The 17,816-nt window shown below is 41.2% G+C and overlaps 1 long non-coding RNA gene across 1 annotated transcript; it reads right to left on the reverse strand.

The window, feature by feature from the left end:
* Window positions 1–3,085: 3,085 nt before the first annotated feature.
* Window positions 3,086–6,386, reverse strand: LOC117360262. The gene is made up of 5 exons (XR_004539397.1): window positions 6,233–6,386; window positions 5,008–5,245; window positions 4,162–4,260; window positions 3,361–3,651; window positions 3,086–3,240 (listed from the first exon to the last, which is right to left on the reverse strand). It is a non-coding gene; the product is annotated as an uncharacterized LOC117360262 (long non-coding RNA).
* Window positions 6,387–17,816: the final 11,430 nt, after the last annotated feature.

Consider the following 17,816-nt stretch of genomic DNA (forward strand, 5'->3'; position numbering starts at 1 on the left):
TACAAACATACATACCTGTCTCCAGAACATCAACACCTGATATAGAAAAGCCTAGTAGAGCTGCACACAGGTGTCTTAAGTAGCCTGGTGGGTGGGCTAGTGAACCATAGAAAGGGGTAGCAAGTTCCATAAGCCACTCGAACCGCTACATTCATGGTGGAAAACGTGAACTCCCCTAAAAAAAAAAAAGCCTATTCTACTGAGTGTGGCGCAGTGGTTAAAGCTACAGCCTCAGCCCCCTGAGGTTGTGGGTTCCAACTCACGCTGCTCCTTGTGACCCTGTGCAAGTCACTTAAGTCCAAATTCTGTAACCGGCGCCTATTTCAGAGGCGCCCATCTAGATAGGCACCTATCTAAATTGATTAACAAGCCCAATTAAGCTTTTTAATCTGCAATAATCGCAACTTAAGCGCCTATCAAGAAAGAGTGATTCTGTAACAAGGCACCTCTAAAAATTTAGGCGGCCTTCATGTTAGGTGTTGACATGGCTTCGTGTTAGGCGCCTTGTTAAAGAATCACTGCTCTTAAGCATGCTTAAGCGCTCGCATGAGCGCCTAACTTTTAGTTGTGCCTAGAGCTGGCCTATTTATTGGGTGCCTCCAAAATAGGTGCCACTCAGCGTGATTCAGTAAACAGCACACAATTTTACTTGAATCGCGGTGAACGATGCCTAATTCGGTGCCTAACTTTTAGGCGCTTCTTATAGAATTTGCCCTTTAATTCTCCCATTGCCCCAGGCACATTAGATAGATTGTAAGCCCACCAGGACAGACATAGAAAAATGCATTTATACCTGAATAAATTCATGTAAATCCTTCTGAGCTCCCTTGAGAGAATGGTGTAAAATTGAAAAAATAAATAAATATAGGTGCCACCTGCAGCCATAAGGGCTATTGGGGTTGTAGACAGGTGGGTATAGTGGGTTTTGGGGGGCTCACGATAACCCATATGGGAGTTCTGGTGAGATGTTTATCTGGCACCCTTTATGTGAAGTTCACAGCAGTGCCCTCTAAGGTGCCCCACTGCTCTGTTTCCATGTCTGGGTGGCCAGTCCATTACAGGACTGGCCCCTCCCATGTCCAAATGGACTTGTTCTAGGCATTTGGGACTTGGTCAAAATGTGGTATAAAGATACATGTTCTTGTGGTCTGGGTGTCCCAATGGCCTGGACGTCCAGATAGAGGATTTTTTTTTTTTAATTATTATTTCTAGACATATGGTGGTTTGCCTTTTGAAAATAGGAATTTTCTTACTGCCGACTTGGGACGTCTTGCACCATACATCCAAATTAGACTTAGCCATATGTTTTGAAAATGCCCCGCCACGTCAACTAATTTGTATCTGATAAATTTTTCAATGTTTGCACTTGAGATCATCCCTAGAACTGTTTTATTGGAGTTTGACTGAAATTATTGGAAACTTCAGATAGAGAATTGATGTCTAATGCAACCTTGGTTGTTTCCTGAGCTTTAATATTAAAGACTGCTATTGTAGATTTTTTTAAATGTTTCTTTATAAATTCCAAGATTAGGATGTTGCTGGATGTGACAAAAGATACTCAGAGAAGCTGTCAAAATTTTCTTTTATTACTGCCGGGAGTATTACAGTTGAGCACACTTCTCTTTCTCAAATTCGCTTATAAATGTATTATAAACTATAGATCTGTTACATGTTTCATTTATACCTTCTCAATAATCTCCCTTTCCAGCAACTAAGAGATTGGAGGTTCTTTCTGCTTCTACTCCATCCTGCATTAGCTGGAGTGGCACGATAGATTAATTCTTGGGAGTAACCTTCATACTTGGATGGTTCTTCATTCCTTCTTTTCTGTTAAAGACTGGAATTTTTTGCCAATACCCTTTTCCAGATCTCTCATTAGTGATGTGATGTTAGAGTTTATTCATTGTTCTCTTAATTTGATTTTTTATGGTCATACTTTTGTTTAACAAGAAGTGATTGCTTGGTTAAGTATCATTTAAACTTAAAAAAGAAGAATCAGGCACCTGAACATTACAGAAAACATGCCAGAGCCCATAAACCAATGAACCATTCACAAATTTAAACCAACAGATTACTAAAAGGTTTTAAGCCTTTAATGTGTGATTAACATGTGGAATCAGGCTACTGTGCCACTGCCTGCTTCTGCATGTTACAATGCATATTACTACATTTTTCAGATTTTTTTTCTATCCGACAGTGTGGCATGGGTGGAGAGTAGGCATGGAAGCATTAACTCGCTAGTGTGTTACACTTACTGGGGCCCTTTTACTAAAGCCACTGCAAAAGTGGCCTTAGCATGTCCCTTATATGAGTCTTTTCTGAGTGCTAAGGCCACTTGTGCTGTGGCTGGAAAATGATTTTGTATAGAATAATTGGGTAGAGGGATGATTAAAAAAAACACTTTCAATATCTTCAAATCCTTAACAAAGAGCCAATAGAGCTTCCAACTTCTTTATAATATCACTTTCCTCCAAAATCCTTTCAAAAACAATGTTTATACAATTCACTCTCATCAAACATAAATCTAAACAGAAGGCAGGCCTATCATAATACAGAGGGTCAGATCTGAATTGTACAAACATTGTTTTTGAAAGGATTTTGGAGGAAAGTGATATAAAGAAGTTGGAAGCTCTCTTGGCTCTTTGTTAAGGATTTGAAGATATTGAAAATGTTTTTTAAAGTCATCCCTTTACCTAATTGTTCTATACAAAATAGTTTTCATATGGGTTGGATGTGGTTGTGAGGCCCACATTGTTTTGATATCTTTACGTGGCCAGAAAATGATACATTTTCCAAATTAATGGCCACGTGCTAATTTTACCATTAGTGCGTGGCCATTATAAAAACTGCATGAGCCCCTACCGCCACCTATTTTGTAAGCAGTAAGGGCCAGATTCTACAAATGCCACCTAGGTTAGGCACTGTTAGGTGCTCTAATTGCTGACACCTTGCAACATCTAACAAATCTGCGTAAAAGTCAATTTTTTTAAATTGGTTAAATGGCGTAGTAATTGACCACAGAGAACAAACAACGGTGACTAATCGGTGTTCAATGTCCTTTATTGTATGAAATGACTCGACACGATCGTGTTTCGACCCCAAAGGGCCTGCCTCAGGAGTCTGGGTAATGATGATGAATCAATAAACATAAAGGTTCATAGTCTTCAGATGGTCTTAGTGAAATCTTAGACATCCGATTCTATGGTCGAAAAGTATGTGCCGCTGTCTCTGTAAAACAAACTGATAATTGACCACACCATTATAAACTGATTAAAAAAATTATTTTGATAATTGAACTTACACAGGAATATACACATGGTGCCTAGTGACACCTAGGTCTAGGTGCCTTCTGATACCTACCTGAAAAGGATTGGCCTGAGCCTGGTTAACTTCCAGGTCCTGGCATGAAGTATTGCCATTCCCCTCCCTTCCTCGCATCTCCCCTCGGAACGACTCCTTCCAATCCCCCTCTCGCTGGAATTACAGCAAGATCCCCTTCTTTGCCAACAGCTCTTTAGCAAAATAAGGCTCTTGTTGAGAGAGGGTGAAGTTGGACTTCTTTTTCCATTGGATTACAATAGTTGCTGTATTGGATTATAATTGTCACTTTTGTGTAATCAGCATTTTGGACCCGAGTTGAGGAAATGTCAGCTACACAAGTTAAGTACAAAAGAAACAGCTTAAATGTGTTTAACAACTATGTACAGTTCACTGTCGCTGTCACTGGAACTTTTTGAACATTTTGTAAACATTGTTTATGCTCTGCTTTCGGGTGATTGGAATGCAGGTTTTTCTCAAATTGCTGTTTGTAAATTGCTATTTAAGTTTTTTAGTGCGCTCCCCCCCCCCCCCCAAACGCAAAAGAAGCCAATGACTGGCATACTGTAAGCTGATTATAGCTGTGTGAGACTATGCAGTGACTTTGATGTCCTACATGACTGTCTGAGGCTCATTTGAATACTATTTAGTTAGTTCAGTACTTCCAGTGCAACGCGGTGCAACTTTCATTTGACAAGTTTATAGATATACAGACATAGATAGATATATAGAGATATTTTTAACCCTGGCAAATAAAAATAGAAATTATTGATATACTTATTTTATAGCAATTATGCAATTGGACAAAAAAAAAAAAAAAAAGAGAGAGAGAGTCTTACATACTTTTTTGCACTAGGGGGCGAAATCTAACTGCTAAGCAGAGAACCTCGTCTCATAAAATTTGATCAGGGCAAAGCTCCAGGATCACTTTTCCAGCAGACACTGAAAAAAAGAATACAAAATACACACAGGAACTGCTAAATCAGCACTGGCTCCTCATGGAAGGAGAGGAAGGCAGGAGAGGCTTTGCACACTTTGCAAGCCTTCTTCAGAGAGCAACCTTGCAGGTGATGCAAAAAAACAAAAAAAAAAGCCACCCCCCAAAAACATTGTCTTTCAGGAGCAGCAATATAACTCTATATATTCATTTGTAAGGTTTCAGTTTCTGGGTTACTTAGTAGCACTTACATTTTATATACTTAGTGATTATTAGTGGAAAACATGCAGGAATTGCTTTCCATGTTCTGCCAGGTTGTGTTGCTCCACTTGTTCAAAGAAATCTCTTGCATCTGTCTCACAAATATGTCTCACATGCTCTTTTAAAATTGCATTCCTACCGTATTTATCCGAAAATATGACCTAACCGGAAAATAAGCCCTAACATAATTTTTTTCAGGATGCTCGTAATATAAACCCTACCCCAAAAATAAGCCTAATTAAGATCAACCCCCGAAGTTACCCCCTCTCCCCCCAAAAGTTCACGGTAGGAGGAGGGCCCAATTCCTCCTGCTGCAACAGTGAACCCTCCTTACACAGTACAAGGCAGGATGGATGCTCACTTCCTCCTGCTGCTGGCCCCATCATCTCCCGAACCCCACCAAACACTCCCCTACTCCACCCCGGCACTCCCCAACTCCATCTCTGACACTCCCCAACACTCTGACATCTCCCTACCACTCCCCAACTCACATCAGAGAGAAGGCTTCCAGGTCAGCCGTGAACTGCGTACAGGAGCCAGCGACTGCAGTTTCATGAAGAGAAGAGCCACTAGGAGGAGTAAGCCAGCCAGAGAAGGTAAACACCCGCAGGAGGCACGAAGAGACAGGCAGCCAGGTCAGCCGCATGCAGGAACTCCTATCCCGGCTTTGCAAAGAGAATTGCGATGGGAGGAGGGAGCCAGCCAGAAAGGTAAACACCTGCAGCAGGCCTGAATTTGGGATGCAGAGCAGATGACAAGGGGGTTAATGTGTAATTTAATTTTAAAATTTGCTACCAGAAAAAGCAATTAGCATAGCACACTGTTTGAAAACTTGTGTCTGCCTAGCACCAGAGTTATGACATGTGTAAGAATGCGATCGGGGCTTCATTTAATTTCACTGAGCAGTATTTCCAGTGGCAGATTCAGGGATGATGCATGGCCACATTATGAACAGTGTGTGGTTGTGCCTGGTGTACCTTAGAGGGAACACTGGTAGGGACAGCTGGCCCTTTTGTCCGCTGGGAGCAGAGGTAAGCAGCAAGAATCTTAAAATCTAGACGCTCCAAGTTACATACAAATCCAACTTAAGAACAGCTTTAAAAATGTAACTCATTCTTAACCCGGGGACTGCCTGTACTACATCCATAAATTACTCTTAGGGCACATGCTATTTGTATTTTGGTTGTAGATGCGTTGCATACGTTTAGTGGCACTCTAGAAATAATAGTAGTAATTACCAGATACAGACATGTCTACCCCTTTTTGGAACACACTCTGCCATTCATCTTTACTTACGAACATTTCCTTTTAAACACCAAAGGACACCAGTAGGGGGGAGTGAAGAATGGCAATTGCCTTACATAACTTTCCCATCTTCCCCATTCTTTTCCCTCCGCCCTTATTCCTCCAGTCTACTTAGAAATAACAACTGCTACCCTGGTTGATGGGGGAAGTAGAGAGCTATATATTCCTAATCTGTCATGTTAGTGGTATTTCCTGGCCACAGCTTTTTCAGCAGGTTGAAGGAGAACAAAGATGACATTTATAGTCTCAAGTTTAAACTGACATAGGAGTTGGATCAAACATAGGTAAGAGTGAATCAGCAATTGATCATTCTTCTGGACAAATATGGATTGTATTCCAGATAGATTCTGAAGAAAGCCAAAGCACGATATCAGAGCAGAAAGAAGGTGCAAATAAGACTAAGCTACGTACCTTCAAAACAGGGGCCAGATTGTTGTACGTGCCTGCATGATACAGCAAGCTGAATGAGCATATGCAGGTCCCTTACAGCTTCCTTCTGGGACTTGTATTTCAAAATCTTAAAGCTATGCAGAAAAGAGAAAATATTGTGACCAGTTCTGAATGATTCCACGTTTGCAGCTGCTTCAGGAATTGAAAATTAATCTTGGCATGCTGGTTTTACAATCAAAGAAGCTACAGGAAATGTATTCTCAGAGTGTGTGATTATGCACAGAGGACTTGATTCATCCAAATTCATTCTGACCTTTGGGAAGGAACATTTCTGGAAACACCCAAATAGCAACTGTTGTTTAAGTTGATATTTGGAAGATATCCAGCGAGAAAAAATATTCATCACATCCTGGGGGAAAAAAAAAGATTACAGTATATGAATTATTTTAGAATCGAAGTCTTTAAAGTGGATCCATCAATGCTCTGAACTCCAGCCACAGAAACACCCACAAATACCCATTGTCCAAACACATATACAGTTTGCAGTTTCTCTCCAGCAGCAATTGGACCCAAATGCATTTATTTTTGCCTCAAGTTAGATAAATATAAGCCAAATCACTGCTGCAGCTGCACAGATGCCATCACTTCATATAAAGCAAGTTTGGTAGTTTTGAAAACTTCTTTTCTCTTGGGAGGAAGGCTAGCTGAAGAAAACCTCCTCTGGGTAATAACCAAAAATAAACCCTTAAAAAGGAGCATCATGGACCAGTCCGGTGGCTGTGCTGCACATTGCCAGGAAGAAAATGTTCAATAAATCCATTAACCAGGTTTTACACTCGCTGGGTTGGCTAGGGCTGGCGCTACTGCAGAAATGACACTCGCAGCCTCAGGTGGTGTGGTCAGTGCTTAAGGATGATACTGACCAGATTTAGGGAATTTTTTTTAAATTAAAACTCAAAAAATTATGAGCTGTGTGTATTTTAATGTGAGGCTTTCCCACACACCAAGCCCATATTTAAGGCGCATTAATTTTTAAAAAATACTATTTATTAAATATTTTGCCAGTTTCTATCACCGTGTTCTATTAAATCAGTAAATAAATCTTCAATTAGCTCTTGGTACCAGTTATACAACACATTTTTTTCAGTGATTTGATGTGCTCAGACTCATTACCTCATGTATAAAGTGAAACGCGAGATTCACCTACACAGGTTATTTACCAGGACCATCATGGCTTCATCAAGTCCCTCCGCCTGCTTTTAAAACTGATGTCATCTTTCACTTAGTATATAGTTATAAACTTATATTATTGTGTAGGACAAGCTGCAGGCGGACCCATTGCTGTAACTTGTGGTGGATTAATATAAACTATTTCATACGGAACCCTCTGAGCCTCCCTCGACTCGAATTTTGTCCAAACAACGGCTTCCTCAGGAGGGGGCACTGGCTCTTTGGCTTTCTTTATTGAGAGAGCACCAACAACCGACACTGCCGGAAAACTGACTCTTTATTAAATATCTCTTAAGCGCATTACATCACTTTTGCACGTGATCACCCTGATTTGCAATACATTTTCCCAGTGTCCTGCTAATGCCCTCTTGCCACTTCTCCCACTTCAACCATTTCCCAGAAAAATATGAAAGTGCGGAAACTTTTTGAAGAACCCTCGGAAATTGGTTAAAACTTTGCTTTTCCAGAAATGTTTTGGTACATGTTTGAGTAGGAAATATTTAAGTTAATCTTTTTTTATTGTGTTGTGTATGTTTGTTCGAGTAAATGACTAAGGGCTCCTTTTATTAAGGTGCGCTAGCAATTTTAGCGCGCTGCAATGCCGCGCCTGCTAAATGCTAACGCCGTCATAGAGCTTGCATTAGTATTTTTCATTTAGCATGTGGTTCGCGTGCACTAATCTTTAGCGCGCGCTAAAAACACGAGCGCACCTTAGTAAAAGGAGCCTTAAGTTATGAAGAATATTACTGTTTTGAAATGATTTGTTTTTATGTCTTTTTGTAGTTTGTGACGTTGTTTTAATTATGTATGTTGGACTGTAACTCGCTCAGCATTGTTGGACAGTTGTGAGTAATAAATTTTTAAAAATAAATAAATACGTGCCATGTTTCCCCCAAAATAAGACAGTGTCTTATATTAATTTTAGGCCCAAAAAAACGCACTAGGTATTATTTTCAGGGTATGTACATGATCATCTCTCTCTTCCTCTCCTTCACCCCAATTCTTCCTCTTTTCTTTCTCTCCCCCACATGTGCAGCATCTTTCCTCCCCTCCCTCCCAACCCTCGTGCAGCAGGACCCTTCCCCAGCTTCCCTTCCCTCCCATCCCTTGTTCAGCAGAACCCTTGAACAAACACAAACCTCCATGAGCACCTGCACCTGCCCCCGCCGTGCAGCTGAACCCCCATCCTTCCCTCCCTCCCATCCAAACCCTGCCGACCGCAAGCGAGCCCTACATACCTCTCTAAGCAGCGTCGGGTCGACAGCACTCTAAACATGCTGCTTCGGCCTTGTCCGCCCGTGAATTCACTCTGCCGCGTTACTGATCAAAATAAGCATATCTTATAGCAGGGGTGTCAAATGTCTGTCCTCGAGGGCCACAATCCAGTCGGGTTTTCAGGATTTCCCCAATGAGTATGCATGAGATCTGTTTGCATGCACTGCTTTCATTGTATGCTAATAGAACTCATGCATATTCATTGGGGAAATTCTGAAAACCCAACTGGATTGCGGCCCTCGAGGACCGACATTTGACACTACGTCTTATAGAATACAATATCTTATCTTATAGATACAATTTTCTAGAAATTCTAGTTGTCAGTGGATTACTAAACTATCTCTAATAAAAGCTGAAGAAGCTGATTGAACATTAGACTTCGCATGAGAGTTCTTTGTATGATTGTTTGATTTTTGCCTAGCTGCACTGTTGATCTGTATTGCTGTTTCTTTTGTGCTGCTTTCGGCTTGGCTGCTGTCTGTTTCTCTTGTGCTTTATTCATCCAATAAAAATATATATATATAAAAAAAAGAAATAGATGTAGATTTTGACCTTCTTTTTTTTCTTTGCTTTATAGTTAATGCACTTTTTCCCCCGATGATGCGGGCTAGATGGGATTCTTTTAAATTGTATTAAAGTTGAATGCTATTTTTTCTTGAATTCCCCTATTCTGTATGCTTGTGGATACATTTATAAAAATTCTAATTAAAAAAAAAAAAATAGATGTTCATATTTGTGTTAGTTTGACATCCACCGACTTTGCTTTTAAATCCATCTCATGAAACTTGTCAACAGTCTGCTGAGAGAAATTACATAATTGTGGAATAGTTAACTTTATACACTCTTCTGTCCTTAAAACAACTTGCTAAATATCCTTTAAAGTAATATCTTGAGAATGATCCACTGCTTTGGCTAAGTTGGGACAAATGGCCGCTGTCGGAATATAGATGGTATGTGATTCCATTGAAGATGGTGTCTCCCCACTGGAGCTACACAATTTTGGGAAGAAGCTCCAATAGGGTGTGATGGAATAAAAGGAGGGAAAGGGGTGGATTGTCCTCCTTCACTTAATGAAGCACCAGAGGCAGACAGCTCATCTGAGACAGGAGATGGTAATTTCAATTGCATCAGTCTATCCATAGGACCTATTAGCTTGGGGGGTGTCAGGTCAAAAGTGCGCCGGGACAAAGGCGCGCCCAGACAATTGAGCGCAGCGTGGGGGCGCGCACCACACAAAATTACTGTTTTCTTCGGTGCGCACCTCCGTCTTGCGCTCAGTTGTCGGCGCGCGCCTTTGGCTTTCGCGGGGTTGTCTATGAACCGGCTTGGGAGTGCTAGTGCCCTTTACCATGCCTTTACATTTTATCATTGTATATTTAAGAAGAAAAGTTCCTTCAAATAAGAAATATGAAGCAGATTTCTACTCCTCTAGATCCAGATGTTATTCATTTAGCATGATAGTCAGCAACTCTGTGATTGTTATAACACAGGTTACTGATTCCTAGGATAAATCAAGGTGAAGTAAAAGCTCACCTTTTATGTCACTTCAATAATTTCCCCCCTTAACTAGGTACTGTAAGTACCTCTGAATATCATCTCCAATAATAATACATTTTTTGCATAACCCTTGGAGTTGGCATACTCAAACCACTATCTCAGTGAAATGAACTACAGATAGTTTTATGCAACCAATTGTCTAGGCAGCTATGACTGAACTGCAAGAAACTGCCTCTTTCTTTTCAACTGAAATTTCCAATTTACATGCCAATGTAGATGGTGAAATATCCACTCAGACTGTAAAGTACTTCCAGTCAATATCTAATTTACCTTTTCTTAGAAAAATTACAGGGAAGGTGGCTGCGGGATTATTTGAATTCTGTATTTTAGATCTATTCCCCACCCCCCAAAAAAAAAAAAAAAGATTTAAGAGAGGATAGAGTGTCAGATCAATATTATGGACTATTACAGATGTCTTACACATGAATCTTGATAAAGGCATCAATTCACTACTGATTTTATTGGCTACGCTATGTTGTTATCCCTTTGAAAGCTATTCTGCTGGGAGGAGTGGGAGGGAGAAAAGGGAGGCTATACTCAGACTTATTTTGTCTTTCAGCAACAAATTAGAAGATCGGTACTTTCTCTGCTTGGAATATCAATTATGGGGGTCTGGAAGGGATCAATTTTATTGCCTGTTTTCTTTAATATTTACTTAAAGCCATTGTACAACATAATTAGTCAGTTTACTATCAGTTATTTATATATACATGGAGCAGAATGCCCTTGTAGACATAGCTGACCAGAAGGCATGGGTTAATATGAATGAATGCATGAAGAAGATTATTCAAGTTATGTAATAGGAACAGGCGTAAACTGACTCCAACATAATAACATATTTTATGGCTCAGGGAAGTCTTCTCTGTCTATTTATTTACAGAATATATTGCCAATCTATCATAAATCTAAGGGGTCCTTTCACTAAGGCACACTAACCGATTTAGCATGCGCAAAAAATTAGCGTACTAAATGCTAATGCGTCCTTAGAATATAATGGGCGTTTTAGCATTTAGCACACGCTAAATCAATTAGTGCGCCTTAGTAAAAGGACGCCCAAGTGAGATACAAATCAGCATACACAATCAAGTGCATAAGAACAAAATCATAAACATAATACACTCTCAAACACAATGAAACAATGATTAGAAATCAAATAAGGAAAAAAATAAAACCAATGCTCAGCCTGTTAACCTACTGGGGGAATGTGAGTAAGGGTAACATATTTCAGCATCTAGGGACAGTTCACTATCAGAAAACCTGGGCAAATAAATATGCTTCAGCAGCTATTATTGTTCAGGACAGAGGAGAATAGATTTCTTCAATGGGTCTTGCATTTGAAAAGCAGCATTTTCTCATTCCAGAACAGAGTATCTTTCGTATGGGTAGAATTGAAAGTAATAAAGTGCCATCTAAGAGCAAGGCACAAGATGGCTGATATATAGGGCCATCTCTGGAAAACATGACTAAAGTCACTAGAAAGAAAAAACGAAGTGTCAATGAATTATGTGCATAATACAACAGTCCAAACCCTATCCTTTATGTGAAATAATAATAATACAGTTACAGAAGTTCAAACAGGCAGCTTTTGCAGACTGCTAATGGACAACATGAATAAACTGGTCATTCTCAACGTTTTGGATCTGCTACCTTACCCTACCCCCCTTTTACAAAACCGTAGCATGGTTTTTAGCGCCAGCTGCAGCAGTAACAGCTCCGACTCACTCGAGGAATGTAGAGAGAGGGGAGATATGATCGAGACATTCAAGTATCTCACGGGCTGCATCGAGGTGGAAGAAAATATCTTCTTTTTCAAGGGTCCCGCGGCAACAAGGGGGCCTCCGTGGAAAATCAGGGGCGGGAAAGTGCACGGTGATACTAGGAAGTTCTTCTTCACTGAAAGGGTGGTTGATTGCTGGAATAGTCTTCCACTTCAGGTGATTGAGGCCAGTAGCGTGCCAGATTTTAAGGCCAGATGGGATAGACATGTGGGATCTATCCGCAAAGATAGATAGGGAGGGTCATTAGAGTGGGCAGACTTGATGGGCCGTGGCCCTTATCTGCCGTCTATTTCTATGTTTCTATGACGCTCATAAAAACCATGATACGGTTTTGTAAAAGGGAGGGTTAGTTACCTTTTCCCAGAGATAGTCGCATATTTTTTGATATTAAAGTTATTGGAGAATCATTTGGAGTTCCTTATGAATTAGGACCAAGATCTGAAATATAATGCGATAAAGGACAAGTAACGTAAGCGTTTGAATCTCGAAATGCCCGTTCACAATCTCGCAGTTTCATTTTCTACTAACTGCAAAGCTTTCATCCGATGTTGTGGGAAGCCCCCAAATAAATTGCAATTTATGAAATTTAGCATAACTAAACTCTGAAGCACAGATTGAAAATCAGCAGCTGGCAGTATCAGTCTGAGTTGGACCAATAAATGAGGCTTTAAAAAGGTTGATCAAACAAGACTTATGTAACGTTTTAATGACAGCAGATGAACATAAGAATTGTCCATTGGCCCATCTGGCCCAGTATGCTATTTCCACAGTGGCCAATCCAGTCATAAGGAACTCACAGAAACCCAAATAGTAGCAACATTCCATGTTACCAATCCCAGGGCAAGCAGTGGCTTCCACATGTCTGTCTCAATAGCATGAGTTCAAAACCCCACATTGCTCCTTCTGACCCTGGGCAAGTCACTTATTCCCCCCCATTGCCGCAGGTACATTAGCTAGAATGTGAGCCTTCCAGGACAGACAGAAAAAATGCTTGAGTATATGAATAAATTCATGTAAACCGTTCTGAGCTCCCTTGAATGAATAAATAAATAACTAAAGACTATGGACTTTTCCTCTGCAGGTGACATCTATATGGCAGTAGAGTAGTGTTTTGGTGGCCTCACACTTTATACCATAAATTTAATGGTTAGAGGGGCTTAAAGGCCTGGGTCCTCCTCTCTATGCTTCACTAACCCACCCACTACATAGTAACATAGTAACATAGTAGATGAAGGCAGATAAAGACCCGAATGGTCCATCCAGTCTGCCCAACCTGATTCCATTTAAATTTTTTTTTTTTTTCTTCTTAGCTATTTCTGGGCAAGAATCCAAAGCTTTACCCGGTACTGTGCTTGGGTTCCAACTGCCAAAATCTCTGTTAAGACTTACTCCAGCCCATCTACACCCTCCCAGCCATTGAAGCCCTCCCCTGCCCATCCTCCACCAAATGGCCATATACAGACACAGACCTGCAAGTCTGCCCAGTAACTGGCCTAGTTCAATATTTAATATTATTTTCTGATTCTAGACTACTTAAGACACTAGACTACTTAAGACATTAGACTACTTAAGACACCTGTGTTCTACTCAGCTAGGCTTTCCCATAGGACATGCTGCTGTTCTAGAGACAGGTAGTGTATGTACTGTTTTCTTTTAGAAATTTGGGGAGTAGAAAAGGGTTAGTGAGTAATGGGGGAGTGTTAGGGGTTCATGCTTACCTCTAGTCATGGCCGGTTTTAGTCATGCTGGGGCCCAGGGCAGAAAGTAAGAAGGGGGCCCCAATCTCCTTTCCTCTCTGCACATCCCCCCCCCTAATATCCCCACCTCCTATTACTACCACACATAAAACAACTTTAAATGACTTCTTTACACAGAAAACACAGACATACCTTTACTAAAGGATCACAAATAGAAACTAAGCTGGGAACCCTAAGAAATTATACTCAGCAAGTATTACAACACTGGAGAAATAAAGACAGATATGCACTTCTTTCTGTACTGAACACACAGGGATCCCAGGCCCAGGTCCACCAAAAATTAGCCATTTCCTTTGCTGTAGCTGGTGGAGATCCCAAAACCCTGCCAGTTGAAGACCACCTCCTCCAGTCTGGGAGCTAGTGGCAGTGTCTCTGAGCTGCCACCAGCTGCAAAGCTTGAAGAGTTCTTTAGACAGCAGGGCTTTGGGAAGCCCACCAACTTAGGTATATATATTTTGCTTTTGGGTAGGAGGCATGGGGCATGGCGGGAAGAAAATTTAGTGCCCACCATTTTATTGGATTAATACATTTCTCAATTAACTTTCAAAGGTCAAAACCTCTTTCTTCAGGTCAGTAAAGTATACTGCTGATACAGTATCCCTGTCCTAACCTGAGGAAGGAGGTTTTGGTCTCTGAATTAGTAAAAAAAATGTATTAAAATTAGTCCAATAAAAAGGATCACCTATTGCCATTTTCTGTTTATAAACGTTTATCTCGGTGAACAATACAAAAACCCAAAAGGGGAGTACTGCAAAATAGTAAAAACAACAAGTCTCCCCTGACACGAAAACAGAGTGAAGGGCAGAAGCAGCTGAACCAAAACAACCTACCACAAATTATTAGGTGTAAATGGGAAGCCCTCAGTCTCACAGCTTGCAGTGGGAACACGTCCCTAATGCACCAGCTGTCACAGTCATACACCCAGAAGAGTATTATCTGTGAAACATCCCTGGGCTGCCCTTAGTTTAAACTAGTGCACAAGTGTGCTAAAAGTGAAAAGTGAAATAAATATCAATAAATAATCACAAAAAGTACTGTGAATTGGTTCAACTGTCTCTGCCCTCCATCCGAGGGTCAAGTGGCGTCCAAAATCAGCCAGGCTGGCTCAATCACGAGCAGGTCAAAAGTAACTGAAAATTTAGCCTGGCTTTTAAGATCATTCATGGCATCCTTCCTCCCTTAATCCCACTATTTTATAACTCCTCGAGTCCTGACTCTACCAGACCTGCCCAAAGGTATAAACTATCCTTCCCCTCTCTACACGGTATTCGCTATGCAGGCAAACTGGGAAAATCCCTTCTCTTCAGAATCACAGGTCTTTGGAACGACTTTACTACCCCGCTGCAGAACCTGGGCTCCCTCCAGTTATTCCGCAAGCAACTGAAAACCTGGCTTTTCACTAAAATGTAATTCTATCCCCCCTTACTATTCTCTTCTATATATAAGTTCATGTAAACCTTTTTTTTCCTTCTCTTCCTATATTTTAAGTTCTTGTAAACCGTGCCGAGCTCCACATCCGTGGAGATGATGCGGTATATAAACTTAAGGTTTAGTTTAGTTTAGTACTTAGCTTCTCCATGGAAATCCAGAGTGAAGGGTAACCAGCTTTGAAATGAACCCATCCAACGGGGCTCCGTTTCGAGGGTAAAACCCCCTTCCTTAGGAACCAGCTGTGAATCAAAGTGTGCTCTCAAATAACCAGCCAAAGAATGGAAAGTCTGGATTGAAAATGGCGCTGACCAGAGGGGAACGCCTCCAAACATATAACCGCAGAACTATGATGTAAAAACATGAAACAGACCCCGTGATATAAACCCCGGGAAAATTTGAAAGCAACCTGGGGTAAAAAGCACTCAATAAGATGGTAACATGGAAAATAACCCTGACAGAAGACATTCAAATGGCACAATGCCACTAAATGAACTCATTGAGCTCTAATGGGTGTAAAGATTGAAGTTCGAAGATCCAGTATTGTTCTCTTTGCTGCAAATGGATCAATTTGTCACCTTCAAAGCTCTCAGAGACCTGCTCTATGATGCCCCAGTGTAAGTCTACAAAGGAATGATGATATTGAACACAATGGGAGACCATAGGGGAGCTCATGGATTGGGTGTTAATCCTCCTCCTATGTTCAATGAGGCGAGTTCTTATAGTTCTTTGTGTAAGCCCCACTTATAGAAGGTGACACGGGTTTGTTATAACATATATGACCCATGATGATTTGCAGTGAGTAATGGACTTGAGAGCATAAGATTTATGGATGCGTGGATGGACCCACTCATTGCCTTCAATGGTATTTTTGCAAATATCACAAGTGTTGTTGAACATTTTGTGATGCCCGCTATGGGTAAAACTCGTGGTATCAGATGAAAATCTAGAATGAACTACATAGTCCGCCACATTCTTAGTCCGGGAGTAAGCTATACAGGGTTGATCCTGAAATATAGTATGGGATTGGAGGACATGCCAATGGCGTCTGATGCTTCAGGCTATATTTGCTGCTTGGTCAGAAAACGTCAGCACACAGATAGTCTTAATCTCGTCCGCAGAAACTGTGTTCTGTAACAGGAGATTTCTATTGGCATACAAGGCTCTTAAATAAGCACACTGTAGAACTTGATGTGGATACCTGCGCTCCTTAAAGCTGGTATACATGATGCGGGCTTGCATCTTGAACTCTTGAATATTCGAGCACAATCTTCGAACCCGGAGAAATTGACTAATGGGTAATGACTGCTTCAACCGGGTAGGATGACAACTGGTGTAGCTCAGGTAGTTGTTAACTTCAATGGATTTCCTATAGACTGTAGTAGTTAAACATGGTCCATTTTCCCGGACTAAAATGTCCAGGAATGATACTTGGTTCACATTGGTGGTCATAGTGAACTTTTACCATCTTTTCTTGAATGGCCAAACTGCCAGGACTCAAACTTGAGGTTCACTATGACCACTGATACGAACCAAGTATCGTTCCTGGATGTTTTAGTCCGGAAAAATGGACCGTGTTTAACTACTATAGTCTATAGGAAATCCGTTGAAGTTAACAACTACCTGAGCTACACCAGTTGTCATCCTATCCTGTTGAAGCAATCATTACCCATTAGTCAATCTCTCCAGGTTTTAAGATTGTGCTTGATTATTCAAGAGTTCAAGATGCAAGCCCGCATCATGTATACCTGCTTTAAGGAGCGTGGGTATCCACATCTGTTCCCTCTCTTTCCTTCCCATTTCCTTCCAGCATCAGCTCCCCTCTCTCACCCTCCCTTCCACACAATAAACCTATTATTTGTCTCCATACAATAAACCTAAAGTGCCACTCATCCTCTTCTCCTTGTCGAGCCATCTCCCTCCCCCTCAACTTCATGGATGTTTTTCCAAACCAAAGTTTTCTCTCTCAGAGGGGCCCTGACACAGCAGCTGTTCTCACTAGTTACACACGGCTGCTCCAAAGCCTCTCTTCTGACACAACTTCTTGTTTCCACCAGATCGCATCAGAAGAGAAGCTTCGGGGCAGCCGCGTGCAACTAGTGAGAATAGCTGTCACGTCAGAGCCCCTCTGAGAGAGAAAACTTTGGTTTGGAAAAGTGTCGCAAAGGTGAGAGAAAGATGCTCTAACAAGGTGAAGCGATGTCCGGCTGCGGGATCCTCTGGAGCTGTGGGACCCAGGGCAGCTGATCTGTTTGTCCTCCCCTAACGCTGGCCCTGCCTCCAGTGGTCATCTGGTCAGTTTGTGGCACGTAGACACTTCTAAAACAGGTCTAAGTGAAAATATCTAAGTTTCATCTAGGACGTCCTGTGAATACCTTGATTATCGCCACAAAACGATAGCACACTTCCTAAAATGCCCCTTTGAACTCTGAATGCAAAGCAACTAAGAAATCCCGCTAGACATCCCAAAAAATGGTTTTGAAAATCAGCACTTGGACATCCCGGAGATCAGAAAGTCCAAGTGCCAACTTAGGTGCTTTTTGAACATTTTAAAGTTTTGATTATTCCCCTAAATGTGTT

Source organism: Geotrypetes seraphini, chromosome 5 (assembly GCF_902459505.1).
Source record: "Geotrypetes seraphini chromosome 5, aGeoSer1.1, whole genome shotgun sequence".
Taxonomy (NCBI): Eukaryota; Metazoa; Chordata; class Amphibia; order Gymnophiona; family Dermophiidae; genus Geotrypetes; species Geotrypetes seraphini.